This window comes from Theropithecus gelada, chromosome 11 (genome assembly GCF_003255815.1).
Source record: "Theropithecus gelada isolate Dixy chromosome 11, Tgel_1.0, whole genome shotgun sequence".
Taxonomy (NCBI): domain Eukaryota; kingdom Metazoa; phylum Chordata; class Mammalia; order Primates; family Cercopithecidae; genus Theropithecus; species Theropithecus gelada.
Window position 1 is genome coordinate 60,138,902 of NC_037679.1, and position 13,949 is coordinate 60,152,850.

Sequence of the window (13,949 nt, forward strand, 5' to 3'; positions counted from 1 at the left end):
TATTTATTCTGGTTGAACAATCCCTTTATATTACACTAATGAATAAAAGAGAAAAACTATCCACAGGAGAATACAAATCAAATTATTAGACATTGGAGAAAAAATAACTTTTCATGGAAAGTTATAAAATTATGTAATTACTTCACTTGATTTGAAAGATAGGTCGTACAGTGCTCAAAGAGTTTAAATTTTTTTCAATAAATGATAAAAGTCAGCTTCCATGCAAGTGCTAGAGATGAACTTACATTTAAGGAGGGGGAGCTAAAATGAACTTACATCAAAATGAACTTAAGGTTAGTAAGGTACTATTTTTATAGTAATTTTTATTACCAGATCTTAGTAAAGACATGTTTGTATCTGATGTTAACTGTTCTGTAGTTTAGAAGGGTGACCTCTCTATGAACAGGTACAGGAGTATAAATTTATGAGTACTTAACAGAAAAAAAAGGAAATGTTACTTGACTTTAAAATGCAAATCCAGCCCTTTATAAGTTTATGCATTTTCTACTGCTTTGGAACTAATTTATTTTCTTATTGCAAACAACTTTTGTGCTAATTAGACTTGAGAAGCTGCCCACACAGGCTGGGTCATTTCTGGAAGGAAAGATTTGGGGCCATTCAGTCTCTATCTAGGTTCCAAATATGATCGAAATTTTTAGCCAGTTCATGGAAATCTCCAAGCATAAAAATAGGTAGCTTGGTACTTTAAGGGACTGTACCTTAGATTATCATTTCTGGAAAGCTTTGAGAGACCATCATTAAGTGTGTAAAGAATATAGAATTCTGTGACTAGCCCCAGTGTGTGATATTCCCCTCCCTGTGTTCATGCGTTCTCATTGTTCAACTCCCACTTATGAGTGAGAACACGCGATGTTTGGTTTTCTGTTCTTGTGTTAGTTTGCTGAAAATGATGGTTTCCAGCATCATCCATGTCCTGTCAGAGGGTCGGGGGCTAGAGGAGGGGTAGCATTAGGGGAAATACCTAATGTAGATGACGGGTTGATGGGTGCAGCAAACCACCATGGCACGTGTATACCTATGTAACAAACCTGCACGTTCTGCACATGTACCACAGAGCTTAAAGTATAATAAAAAAAAAAGAATATGGAATTCTGAATATCCGTCTAATTCCTCTCCTTTTTGTTAAGATTAACAAGATGATGGAAAATTTTCACTTTTTTCTTCAAATGTATATATATGCATGTATATATGTGTATATACATGCATATATATACACACACACATATATATATAAGACCTTCAAGATCAAGCTAGAAGTGCATGTGTGCATGCTTACATGTGTGTATTTGTGTGTGTTTCAAACATTTCTTGAGTGTCTGGGGTAGGCCAGCCATGATGGTATTTTCCCAAAGTATCTCTTTTCAATCTTAACCCTAAGTAATAATGGATAAGATTTTCTACACTTTAAAGGTGAAAAACCTGAATATAGCTCCCCAAGGATATATGGTTACTATGGGATACAGTCAATTTTTAATTGTATGTTAGTCCTTGTTCTGCTAAATACTAAATTAAATAAAAATAATTACAAAAAATGAACTACTTTGTGTTTTTAAAATTGTATTATATTTTCACATCTTGATGCAAACATTTCACCACCATGCTTCTACATTGCAAAATACATTCACAGTATTTTATCTTTCAGTGTGCATACCCTAAGTATAGCCTCATCTATTCTAAAGATATCTCAGAGTGGCTGGCCATTCTCAAGTGGTTTTTCAGAGCCTCCATATTAGATGTACAGCTTATAAAAAAGAAAAGAGTTATTTTAATCATCCATCCATCTCGCCTGTCATGTGTCAGATACTGTGCTAGGCATAATACCTTAAGGCAGTGGTGAATGTTTGGCACAAAGTCTAATTCATGAAAAATAAAAACATTTTCAGATCACATCTTGTTTTGGTGTTCAATACGAAAACAACTTGATTGCTTTTTTAGGAAAAGGCGTTTACATGTGAAAGTATAACAAGGGTGTGTGTGTGTGTGTGCGTATGTGTGTGTGTGTGTATGTGTGTTTGTTTCTTTTCCTTGATGTTATTTGTCCCTTCCTCTCTATTCTCACCCTCTCACCCTTCACTCTCCATTCCAAGATGGTAGCCAGGTCCCTTGAACTCCTTTGTTTCAGCAGAGTTTTGTGTTACTTAAAGTTCCTGCCTTTTGTTTTCTGAAAGCCTGAGCTTCCAAGACTGATGCTCCGTTGGAAGAAGAAATTGCAAGAGAGATGCCCTGTAGAGGGAGCCAGGCTTCTGGTAGGGTGAATGGAAAGGGAGGGAATGGCTATGTTGCTTGCCTGGGAGACTGCGTGGGAGCCACATGAACTGTCAGTCACACAGAGAGTTCCTGGCCTGAGAAAGGAACTTAGGAGTCTCTGGGAAGGGGGCAGTCTCATCCTTCTGTTTCTTTATTTTATCTCCAGTGCCTTGAACACAGCATGGAGTGTGGTAGGTGCTTACTAATATTTGTTAGTGACTGAGTGAATGTGTGGAGTCACTGGAGACTTGAAAAGCGGGCAGCTCAGTGGTAACCAGTGTATCTTGGACACCTGACTGATCTCTCTAAATGTTCTGCTCTCTACAAAACTCCTAGGACCTTAGCACAGTTCTGGATACATGAGGCAGGAAAGTGGGAGTGTCAGCAATAACTGAAATTAAATTGTCCACGAAGCCGGTGCAATGGGAACTTGGAGATAGATTTAGTTTGATGAAATGATAACAATATTACAATGCAATTCCTACTCTTGAGTTCATCCAGTAAGATTCACTCCCTCCATCCGTGGTTTAAGGAGTGGAGTGCCTACTCAAATCTTATGTACAGTAGCATCTATTGTAACAAAACAAACAAACAAAAAGAAAAACACTGCTTTTTTAATCACCAAAGTTTTCAAATCCGAACATTTTAAGAAGTAAGTATTTAAAAATATTTCCTTCTGAAATTTGATTGAGAATCATGTCTTAAAGCTCTGCAGTTCATGAATCAGGCGTGTGTGTGTGTGTACGTATATGAGCATTTATTATATTAGCTAGCTACTATGAAGCATATCATTCAAAGGTTACACTGAACTTTTTCATTCTTGCTTTAAATTATTTTCAATGTCCAGCCCTTTTTAGAGACCATTCATGCCCCTGCCATTTGTTGCCCACCCCTCTTGTTTTGTTCCTAGTTTTTCCTTTCTTGATTCCCTGCATATCGGGGTATAGACTGTAGGGACACTGTTGAGTGGCATCCATACCCTGAAAGACATGATTGTGTTGCATTCCATCAGGTTCTGATGAAGGAAAGAGGGCACAAGATAGTGTTTGCAATGAGACCTGAGGAGTTAGAAGGATTGTGGGATCATTGTTATCCTGTGGACTGTTTGTGCTTGCACGTGTGTTTACATAATCATATGGCTGTGCCTACATTAGGGGTGGTGTGTGCTTTCGTGGCTGAGGAGACTGAATCATTTCTCAGTGACACTGAGTGAGTCACTTTGAATCTAATTCTTTAGATTTTCCAATTTTATTTTTAACCTGCACGGTCATGCCATTTCAGAGGAGCAGATGGCAGGGTTTGGAGGTATGGGGGTGAGCGGGGGGCTGGCGTATATTGAGCAGGTAGTCTTTTCTGGCAATTTTGTGGCTGACCTTTTACCTATGTTATTTTATTTAGTCTTAAACTCTCTTTGCCTTAATTTCCACATCTGTAAAAGGGAAATAGTAATAGTACATCTATGTAAAGCCTTTAAGACAGTGCCTGGTACACAGTCAGGGGTGTATAAGTGTTGGCTGCCACCTTCGTCTTTATTCCTCAATCATTCATCCTGTCTGGGAAATTGTATTTCCATATTTAGAAGATAAAGAAATTAAAGCTTTAATAAGATAAATATCCCAATCTAATAGCTAATAAGTGGAAGGGCTGGCATTTGAACTCAGGTCTGTCTGAATCCAAAGCTCATGCTCTTTCCAAAGAAGGTGAAATTATGGTCAGTAGACTTGGAGGATCTTTTATGCAGAGTGTGAATGACCTCACTTTATGTTATGAAAAAGTCGCCAAGGCTAACAAATGAGCAAAGATTGAATTAGGCACACAGTTCTTCTCTAAATATAATTCCCAGGACTGTAAGAGGTGCCATCATCATTATTTACCTTGCTATAGAAGTAACCAAGGCGTCCGCCTTTCCTTTACAATGAAGCAGTAGTAAGAGAAGCTCTTCTTAGCAAATACGCTAAATCAGAAACGAGTAATGATCTCAACCCCATTGCAGTGTGCTGGGGGTATATACAATACCATCATCTGTGCTGTTTTATAAACATTGCCATTATTGAGTCAGGCAATGACAATGACATCTTTTATATTTTAATTTTTAATTTTGGTGGGTACATAGTAGGTGTATATATTTATGGGGCACATGAAATATTTTGATACAGGCGTACAATGTGTAATAATCACATCAGTGTAAGTGGGGGTATCCACCACCTTGAACATCCATTCTTTCGTTGTGTTACAAACAATCCAATTATAATTTTAGTTTTAAATGTACAATAAGTTATTATTGACTCTAGTTACCCTGTTGTGCTATCAAATACTAGATCTTATTCATTCTATCTAATTATATTTTTGTACCCATTAACCATCCGCACCTCCCTTCCACTCTACTACTCTTCCCAGCCTCTGATAACCACCATTCTACTCTCTATTTCCATGAGTTCAATTGTTTTTAATTTTTTGCTCCCACAAATAAGAACATACAAAATTTGTCTTTCTGTGCCTGGCTTATTTCACTTAGCATAATGACCTCCAGTTCCATCCATATCATTGCAAATGACAGGATCTCATATTTTTATAGCTGAATAGTACTGCGTTGTGTATATATACTGCCATTTTCTTTATCTGTTCATCTGTTGATGGACACTTAGGTTCCTTCCAAATCTTGGCTATTGTGAATAGTGCTGCAGTAAACATGAGAGTGCTGATAGCTAGCAAACTGATTTCCTTTCTTTGGGGTATATACCCAGAAGTGGAATTGCTGGATCATATGGAAGTTCTATTTTTAGTTTTTTCAGGAACCTCCAAACTGTTCTTCATAGTGGTTGTACTGATTTACATTCCCACCAACAGTGTGTGAGGGTTCCCTCTTCTCCACATCCTTGCTAGCAGTTGTTATTGCCTGCCTTTTAGATAAAAGCCATTTCAGCTGAGGTGAGCCCTGATTTCCAACTTTATTTTACAATGAAATGACATCTCATTATGAAATCTGAACATTTTACAATGAGATAGCTCATTGTAGTTTTTATTTGCATTTCTCTGATGATCAGTGATGGTGAGCACCTTTTCATGTGCCTGTTTGCCATTTGTATGTCTTCTTCTAAGAAATGCCTTATTCAGACATTTTGCCCATTTTTATTTGGATTATTAGATGTTTTTCCTCTAGAGTTGTTTGAGCTCCTTATATATTCTGGTTATTAATCCCTTGTCAGATGGATAGTTTGGAAATATTTTCTCCCAATCTGTGGGTTGTCTCTTCACTTTGTTGATTGTTTCCTTTGCTGTGCAGAAGCTTTTTAACTTGATGAGATCCCATTTGTCCATTTTTGCTTTGGTTGCCTGTGCTTGGGGGAAATCTTTGCCCAGTCCAATGCTCTGGAGAGTTTCTCTAATGTTTCATTTTAGTAGTTTCTTACTGTGAGACCTTAGATTTAAGTCTTTAATCCATTTTGGAGCTGATTTTTGTATATGGTGAGGGCTAAGGGTCTAGTTTCATTCTTCTGCGTATGGATATCCAGTTTTCCCAGCATCACTTGAAGAGACTGTCCTTTCTGCAATGTATGTTCTAGGCACCATTGTCAAAAATGAATTTACTATAGATGTATGGATTTGTTTTTTGGTTCTCTGTTCTGTTCCACTGATCTGTGTGTCTGTTTTTATGCCAGTTCCATATAGAAATTAGTTTTAAATGAATATTTTTTTTAATCTCATGACTTTTTGTTCGTTTGCAAAGGCATATTTTAAATCTCAATAACTTTCTGTGGCAGAAGGAAGGTTCCTGCTGTCATGTCTATAATAACTAGAACCCCAGGTTTTCTTTAGGGAGATGTCAACACACCATTTAATTGTTGCCAGAACACACTAGCAGAAGTTTCTAACTTTTGTAAAAGCAGTAAAATGTGTTTCTTCCCCAATATATGATCAACAGATAACTTCAATATACAAAACAGAAACTGAGTTGTTTGGTATAGATAGGGGTAGAAGGTGAGCCTTGCCCACTCAGTTGTCTCTCTGTCCTCTGCATGGCCCGTGAAACTCCTCAAAAGGGCAATAGGGTTCCAGAGAACAGAGATTGAAAACTGCTGGCCTATTAGAAGGGAGTAAAACCAGTGAAGGAAGCATTATGTCCTTTCTAATTGCTTTATTTGTTTATTTTGAGTTTTTAAATTTAAACCCCCTTTTTTCTCATTGCTAAATCAGGCAGCCTTTGCCTTAGGGATGCTGTCAAGATGCCTTTGAAGAGTAATGAGCATCTAGAGAGTCTTGGTCTTGCTTGTGTCATATACATGTTAAATAGTGTCTAGTTCTTAAAATCCCAGCCTAAAGTATTCAAAGCTGTATTGTGTCTTTGTATTTCCCTGAATTTTTGAAACAATAATGGATCTATTTGTTAAATTTTAGAAAGTTGTCAGAGCTGTCAGGCTACAGATGTAAAGTCTAGCTTTATTCAGATAAATGTTGAAACGGCAACAAGATAATTGCTTGGTGGTTAAATGACTTCCCATTCTTGAAAGCCAAACATGATTTAAGAACAGTAGAATGCTTCCCACAAAAATAAAAGCCAGCTAGAAATGGCATGGATTCGGGGTCTGAATTGGATGAAAATTCATCTTTGTCACTTATTAGCTGCATGGCCACACCTAGCATTTCTGAACTTGGCTTCTTTACCATAATACTTGTCTCATAGATTGTTTTGAGAATGAAATGAGAAAATAGACCTGAAAATCATTAACACACAGCAGGTGTCAATAAACTGTAATCCCTATCTTTGTCTCCCTTCCCACTTCCTTCATATTTAATCTCTGTGATTCTAAGAGAGAAGTAGACATTTTCAAGCCATCTTACTAAGGTAATCAGAATAAGAAAAAACTAAAAATTGATATAATCCTACAATTAGATTTTATTTATCTTAAAATGCATATTGAGTGTCTCTTACTTGGTAGCCCTTATGCCAAATTGGAGCTACCTTAGCTCTTCACCTTAAAGGGACCTTAGTCTAAAACCATGGAGATGGACTTGTTATAAAACAATCTGATAAGTGTTAAAATTGAGATATAAACAATTTTTTGCCTTCTAAAATATTCCTGGAGGTGTTCTTTTTTTTTAAGTGATACTTTGAGGTCAGTATGTAATCCCTTGAGAATTCTGAGTATCAGATGCAATAACTTGGAACTTAGGACAAAAATAGTATAATGAACTGGTGCTCTGGAGAATAAATATAGATACTTGGATTATGCTGCGAAGCCCTCTTGGTGTCTTCTTCAATGACCTGTAATTTCACCTTCTTTTTTCTCTATATGAAATTTCTGAGATTAAAGTACTTCTATACTGTAATATCAAGGTGGGGTTATTTTGCTACATTTGGAAAATAGGAGAGAAGTAAAGAAAAGAGCAATGAATCAGTCTTTGATTTTTTTTGGTCGTATTTCTTACTGTCTTCTAGGCTATTTCTAAAATACACTTACTGTTTTTTTCTTTTTTTCATTGCCTTTATAGCATTGATTCCCAAACTTTGTTCTCTTGCCTGGAAGTGTGAGGGCTTCCCACTCATGTCATGTCCAGCACTTAACTCTAAATCTTGGTTCAATGAACAAATGACAGAAAATAATTCATTAATTAATTTGTTCATTTATTTGAGTCCTTGCAATATATTTGTGATCTCGTATCCATAGGGAATTAACAATAGCTAACATCTCAAATGATTTTCACTAGAGGAATAATTGAAATAATTGCAAATGTTTGATTTGATTAGTAGATTCAGTATTGCCAAAGTAAATTCACCTTTTCATCATGTAAAGATCACCACCATCTGCCTGCCTGCTGGTCCTCCCCTGACTTTTCTGCTCTGCCTCCATCCTGGAATGATATAAACAGAGCCAGCCCTCATAAATCTCTGAGTTTGATGCTTTACTCAGACTCTTTAGCTGATTTTTGGTCTCCCAGGCAATTTAAGGTCCTTGATCCTTGTTGTTCACTTATAATATGTGAGTCCTTGTTGTTTTGTTCCCAAGTCGTTTTTTAGGCTTAGCGTCTAATCTTTGCAATAGGGAATCATTTGAGTATCTCCCTTGCCTTCCCAAATGCATGGTATACTCCTGCCCTGACCAATCTGTGCCGCCTAATTCTGTTCACACAGCCCTTCCTGGGTCTGAATGAATTGCAGATCTATTACTTGAGTTGCATGATAGCTTTCAATTTTCTCTCCTTCTTGTCATTCTTTTTTTTCCATTTTTAAAAAAATTATACTTTAAGTTCTAGGGCACATGTACACAACGTGCAGGTTTGATACATAAGTATACATGTGCCATGTTGGTTTGTTGCACCCATCAACTCATCATTTACATTAGGTATTTCTCCTAATGCTATCCCTCCCCCAGGTCCCCACCCCTCAGCAGGCCCCAGTGTGTGATGTTCCCCGCCCTGTGTCCAAGTGATCTCGTTGTTCAGTTCCCACCTATGAGTGAGAACTTATGGTGTCTGGTTTTCTGTCCTTGTGATCATCTGCTGAGAATGATGGTTTCCAGCTTCATCCATGTGCCTGCAAAGGACATGAACTCATCCTTTTTTTATGGCTGCATAGTATTCTATGGTGTATATGTGCCACATTTTCTTAATCCAGTGTATCATTGGTGGGCATTTGGGTTGGTTCCAAGTCTTTGCTATTGTGAGTAGTGCCACAATAAACATACGTGTGCATGTGTCTTTATAGTAGCATGATTTATAATCCTTTGGGTATATACTCAATAATGGGATTGCTGGGTCAAATGGTATTTCTAGTTCTAGATCCTTGAGGACTCGCCACACTGTCTTCCACAATGGTTGAACTAGTTTACAGTCCCACCAACAGTGTAAAAGTGTTCCTATTTCTCCATATCCTCTCCAGCACCTGTTGTTTCCTGACTTTTTAATCTTTGCCATTCTAACTGGTGTGAGATGATATCTCATTGTGGCTTTGATTTGCATTTCTCTCATGACCAGTGATGATGAACATTTTTTCATGTGTCTGTTGACTGCATAAATGTCTTATTTTGAGAAGTGTCTGCTCATATCCTTTGCCTACTTTTTGATGGGGTTTTTTTTTTCTTGTAAATTTGTTTGAGTTCTTTGTAGATTCTGGATATTAGCCCTTTGTCAGATGGGTAGATTGCAAAATTTTTCTCCCATTCTGTAGGTTGCCTGTTCACTCTGACGGTAGTTTCTTTTGCCGTGCAGAAGCTCTTTAGTTTAATTAGATCCCATTTGTCAATTTTGGCTTTTGTTGCCATTGCTTTTGGTGTTTTAGTCATGAAATCCATGCCCATGCCTTTGTCCTGAACGGTATTACCTAGGTTTTCTTCTAGGACTTTTATGGTTTTAGGTCCAACATTTAAGTCTTTAATCCACCATGTATTAATTTTTGTATAAGGTGTAAGGAAGGGATCCAGTTTCAGCTTTCTACATATGGCTAGCCAGTTTTCCCAGCACTGTTTATTAAATAGGGAATCCTTTCTGCATTTCTTATTTTTGTCAGGTTTGTCAAAGATCAGATGGTTGTAGATGTGTGGTGTTATTTTTGAGGACTCTGTTCTGTTCCATTGGTCTATATGTCTGTTTTGGTACCAGTATCATGCTGTTTTGGTTACTGTAGCCTTGTAGTACAGTTTGAAGTCAGGTAGCATGATGCCTCCAGTTTTGTTCTTTTTGCTTAGGATTGTCTTGGCAATGCAGGCTCTTTTTTGGTTCCATATGAACTTTAAAGTAGTTTTTTCCAATTCTGTGAAGAAAGTCATTGGTAGCTTGATGGGGATGGCATTAAATCTATAAATTACCTTGGGTAGTATGGCCATTTTCATGATAATGATTATTCTGATCCCTGAGCATGGAATATTCTTCCATTTGTTTTGTGTCCTCTTTTATTTCTTTGAGCAGTGGTTTGTAGTTCTTCTTGAAGAGGTTCTTCACGTCTCTTGTAAGTTGGAATCCTAGGTATTTTATTCTCTTTGTAGCATTTGTGAATGGGAGTTCACTCATGATTTGGCTCTCTGTCTATTATTGGTGTATAAGAATGCTTGTGATTTTTGCACATTGATTTTATATCCTGAGACTTTGCTGAAGTTGCTTATCAGCCTAAGGAGATTTTGGGCTGAGATGATGGGGTTTTCTAAATATATAATCATGTCATCTGCAAACAGGGACAATTTGACTTCCTCATTTACTAATTGAATGCCCTTTATTTCTTTCTCTTGCCTGATTGCCCTGGCCAGAACTTCCAATACAATGTTGAATAAGAGTGGTGAGGGGGCATCCTTGTCTTGTGCCTGTTTTCAAAGAGAATGCTTCCAGTTCTTGCCCATTCAGTATGATATTGGCTGGGGGTTTGTCATTAATAGCTCTTATTATTTTGAGCTACATTCCATCAATACCTAGTTGATTGAGAGTTTTTAGCATGAAGAGCTGTTGAATTTTGTCAAAGGCCTTTTCTGCATCTATTGAGATAATCATGTGGTTTTTGTCATTGATTCTGTTTACGTGATGGATTATGTTCATTGACTTGCACGTGTTGAACCAGCCTTGCCTCCCATCCTTCTTGTCATTCTTAATGGACTTCTCAGAGTATTCGACTCTCTTTCTCATTTAATGAACCTAACAGCAAGATTCTACCAGGCAAATGATTATCGAACATTTTTCTATTTAGGAGAAGAAGTCTAAGGAGGGTGATGGGATTCATTCACAAGTGACCGTGTTTGGATGAACAGCATCTTTGTGATGTTTGTGCCCATGGATGGAAAGGCCTCACTCCCGCTCTGACTGGACAGTGAGCTCTGAGAGCAGGGCCGTGCCTGGGATGTCCAGTATTTCAGCCCCGTTTCCTAGCTCAGCTCAGTGTCTGCCCATGGTAGGCACTGAATAAATACTTATTGATTAAAATTTATTTTTAAAAATTGGTTAACGTTGAAAGTTGAGAGTTGCTTTTTTCTTCTTAGAGAATCAATGTAAGTTTGAATCAAAGATTTTATTTTGTTTCTAAAACTTACCTTGTAGTTATAGCTGATAATATCAGAAACAGTGATGAAATATGGATGAAGGGCACATGCTTTTTATGCCTGTGGAGTGTTTATATGGTCTACAGTCTTCTTACTGACCATGGGTTCAGCTGGGCATTCTCTCACAGCAGACTATCTAATCTCTGTTGAAGATACTGAGTGGCTGGCAGGTGATAAGGTTGTCTTAATATCACCTATTCTCTAATAGATCGCCATGACCGACTGATTTTCCTGAGCTCAAGTGGCAGCAGCCCCATGACTTCCAGACAGTGATTCTGATGGGAAAGAAAGACCTCTCTCCCTTTCCCAAGTTAGCTGCTGCTTCTAGAGTCAAATCCCTTGGGCCTTTCATGAAGAGTAGGAATTCTCAACTTCAGCACCTAATTAATATTCTGGGCTTGATCACTCTGTGGTAGGTGCTGTCCTGTGCATTGTAGGATGTTTAGCAGCATCCCTGGCCTCTACTCACTGAATACCACTTTCACTGTCCCCCTCTCCCCAGTAATGACAATAAAAATATCTCCAAACAATGTCAAATGTGGTCTGGGAGACAAAATTGGTCCCAGTTGAGAACCATGGACATGGAGGGCATTGTTGAACTGATTGTGCCAGTGTCAGAAAGTAATATTGATAGAAGATAACCTGGTATTTTCTATCCTTGGCAAAAGCCTGGGGGATGCATATATATATCAAGAGTTTCTCCTTAGTATGAGCCGGTTACCTAGACATGAACCTCAGTGTCCTTGTTAGTTTCCCCTTTATCTCACAACCCATCCCAAACCATTTCTCATAACAACCATTCCAAGTTGTAAATATCTCTTCTGCCTCCTTATATTGATAAGACCAAAATACTCACTTTAAGCTCCCAGAGTCTAGCTAGAATCAACAAATCAGCATTTGTTTTGGGTCTGCCATGTGTCAGCCACCCTGCTAATATGCACATTGATCTAATCCTCTTTGCCACCCTGAGAGAGAAGTTTGCTATTCCTGTCTCACCGGTGAGGAAACAGAAGCACATATTTATACAGCTAAGTGGCAGTGTTCAGAATAGGGAGCAGGTCTTCTGACTTGGTTAAATGATATTTTTATCTTATTGTTCAAATCTCATCAACATCGACTTGAAATTTAATTTAATCACTGTCTGCTTGAAAATTTAATCACATTACTTGAAACTGTGGAGTCCTGGCTTGTGAATAAGAATCATGTTAGGAAAACCATATGCAAAGTCCCAGAACCATAGAATGTTAGAGGAAAAGGGCTCTCAGGTATCATTACATTGTGACCATCTTAAGGTCATCATTCTGTCATTCTGTGTTGAAGGCTTACTCTGTGCCAGAGCCTCTGTATATCAATCAAGACGGACAAGGTCCTTGCTCTATAGAACTTACATTGTAATAAGGTAAACATCCCATAAACAAGTCTAATAAATAAGTGAACAAATAAGATAATTACGGATTGTGTTAAGTGCTGGGAAGGAAATGAACAATGAGAGGAGAATAATTATGGGAGGGAGATCTTTTTACATCCAGTGGTCAGGGAAGTTGTCTTTGATCTTGACACCTTCCAAAACACTTGACATGTTACTCTTCCTCAAAAAGTATTAGGTCCTCTCCATAAGCACCTAGCACAGTACCTGGCACAGTGTAGGTGCTACAACCCTTGGCTGTATGAAAAGGCCATGATATTTTTTCTTTGTAGCCTTATAGGTCTAAAATCCTATAATACATTGTTTTAGTTTCTTTTTGGTCCTGTAGCAAATGACTACCAGCTTAGTGGCCTCAAACAGTATGTTTATTATCTTATACTTCTGGAGGTCAGAAGTCCCAAAATCAAGACTCTCCTCTCTGGGGGCTCCCGAGGAGAATCTGCTTTTTTGTCTTTTCTGTCTTCTAAAGACCACCTGAGTTTCTTGGCTTGTGGGCGCATCCTCTATCCTCAAAGCCAGCAGCATAGCATCTTCCAATCTTTCTCTCTGATTCTGGCCTTCTTGGCACCCTCTTCTAAAGACCCTTGTAATTAACATCAGGCCTACCTATAAAGTCTAAGATAATGTCCCCATTTTAAGATCCTTGGTTTCACACATCTATAAAATCCTTTCGGTGATTAAAAGGTAAGACATTAGCAGGTTCTAGAAATTGGATCACCTTTGGGGGGTCATAATTCATCCTCTCACAGTTAGCAATAAATGTTAATTTTATCTCTATGCCCATTATATTTTACAGATGGGAAACTTGAAAAGCTAAAAGAGTTGCCTAAAATCACATGCTTGGATATAGCTTTATACCTAGTCATCTCTTCTAAGTAGATCATCTCTATTCTCTCTTTATCCAAACTCTGCTCTTTTCATTAGAGAATTCACCACAATTTGCATGTCTTTGTTTTCTTTAGTTATTGCCACAAGGGCAGGAAGCCAGGTCACTTTTATTTACCAAGGTGCAATCATCATGCAGCTCTGTGCCTGACACACAATGTGCACATCTCTGAAATGTTTTTGAATGAAAAAATGAATACTCTATTACAAGCTTGGGTAAGAAGAACCTAATCCCTCATGAATTATTTTGTGCAGTGGCTTCTGACTGGTTATAAACCCTCAGCCATTTCTAAAGCATCAAAAGAAAAAGTGAACTGCAATGCTGGCCCATAATTGAAGTGGATAAAAAAGAA

The 13,949-nt window shown here is 37.9% G+C and overlaps 1 protein-coding gene across 3 annotated transcripts in view; it reads left to right on the forward strand.

The window, feature by feature from the left end:
* ANO4 (anoctamin 4) overlaps positions 1-13,949 on the forward strand; it is a 408,206-nt gene that overhangs the window by 206,624 nt on the left and 187,633 nt on the right. The gene's annotated exons all lie outside the window — the stretch shown is intronic.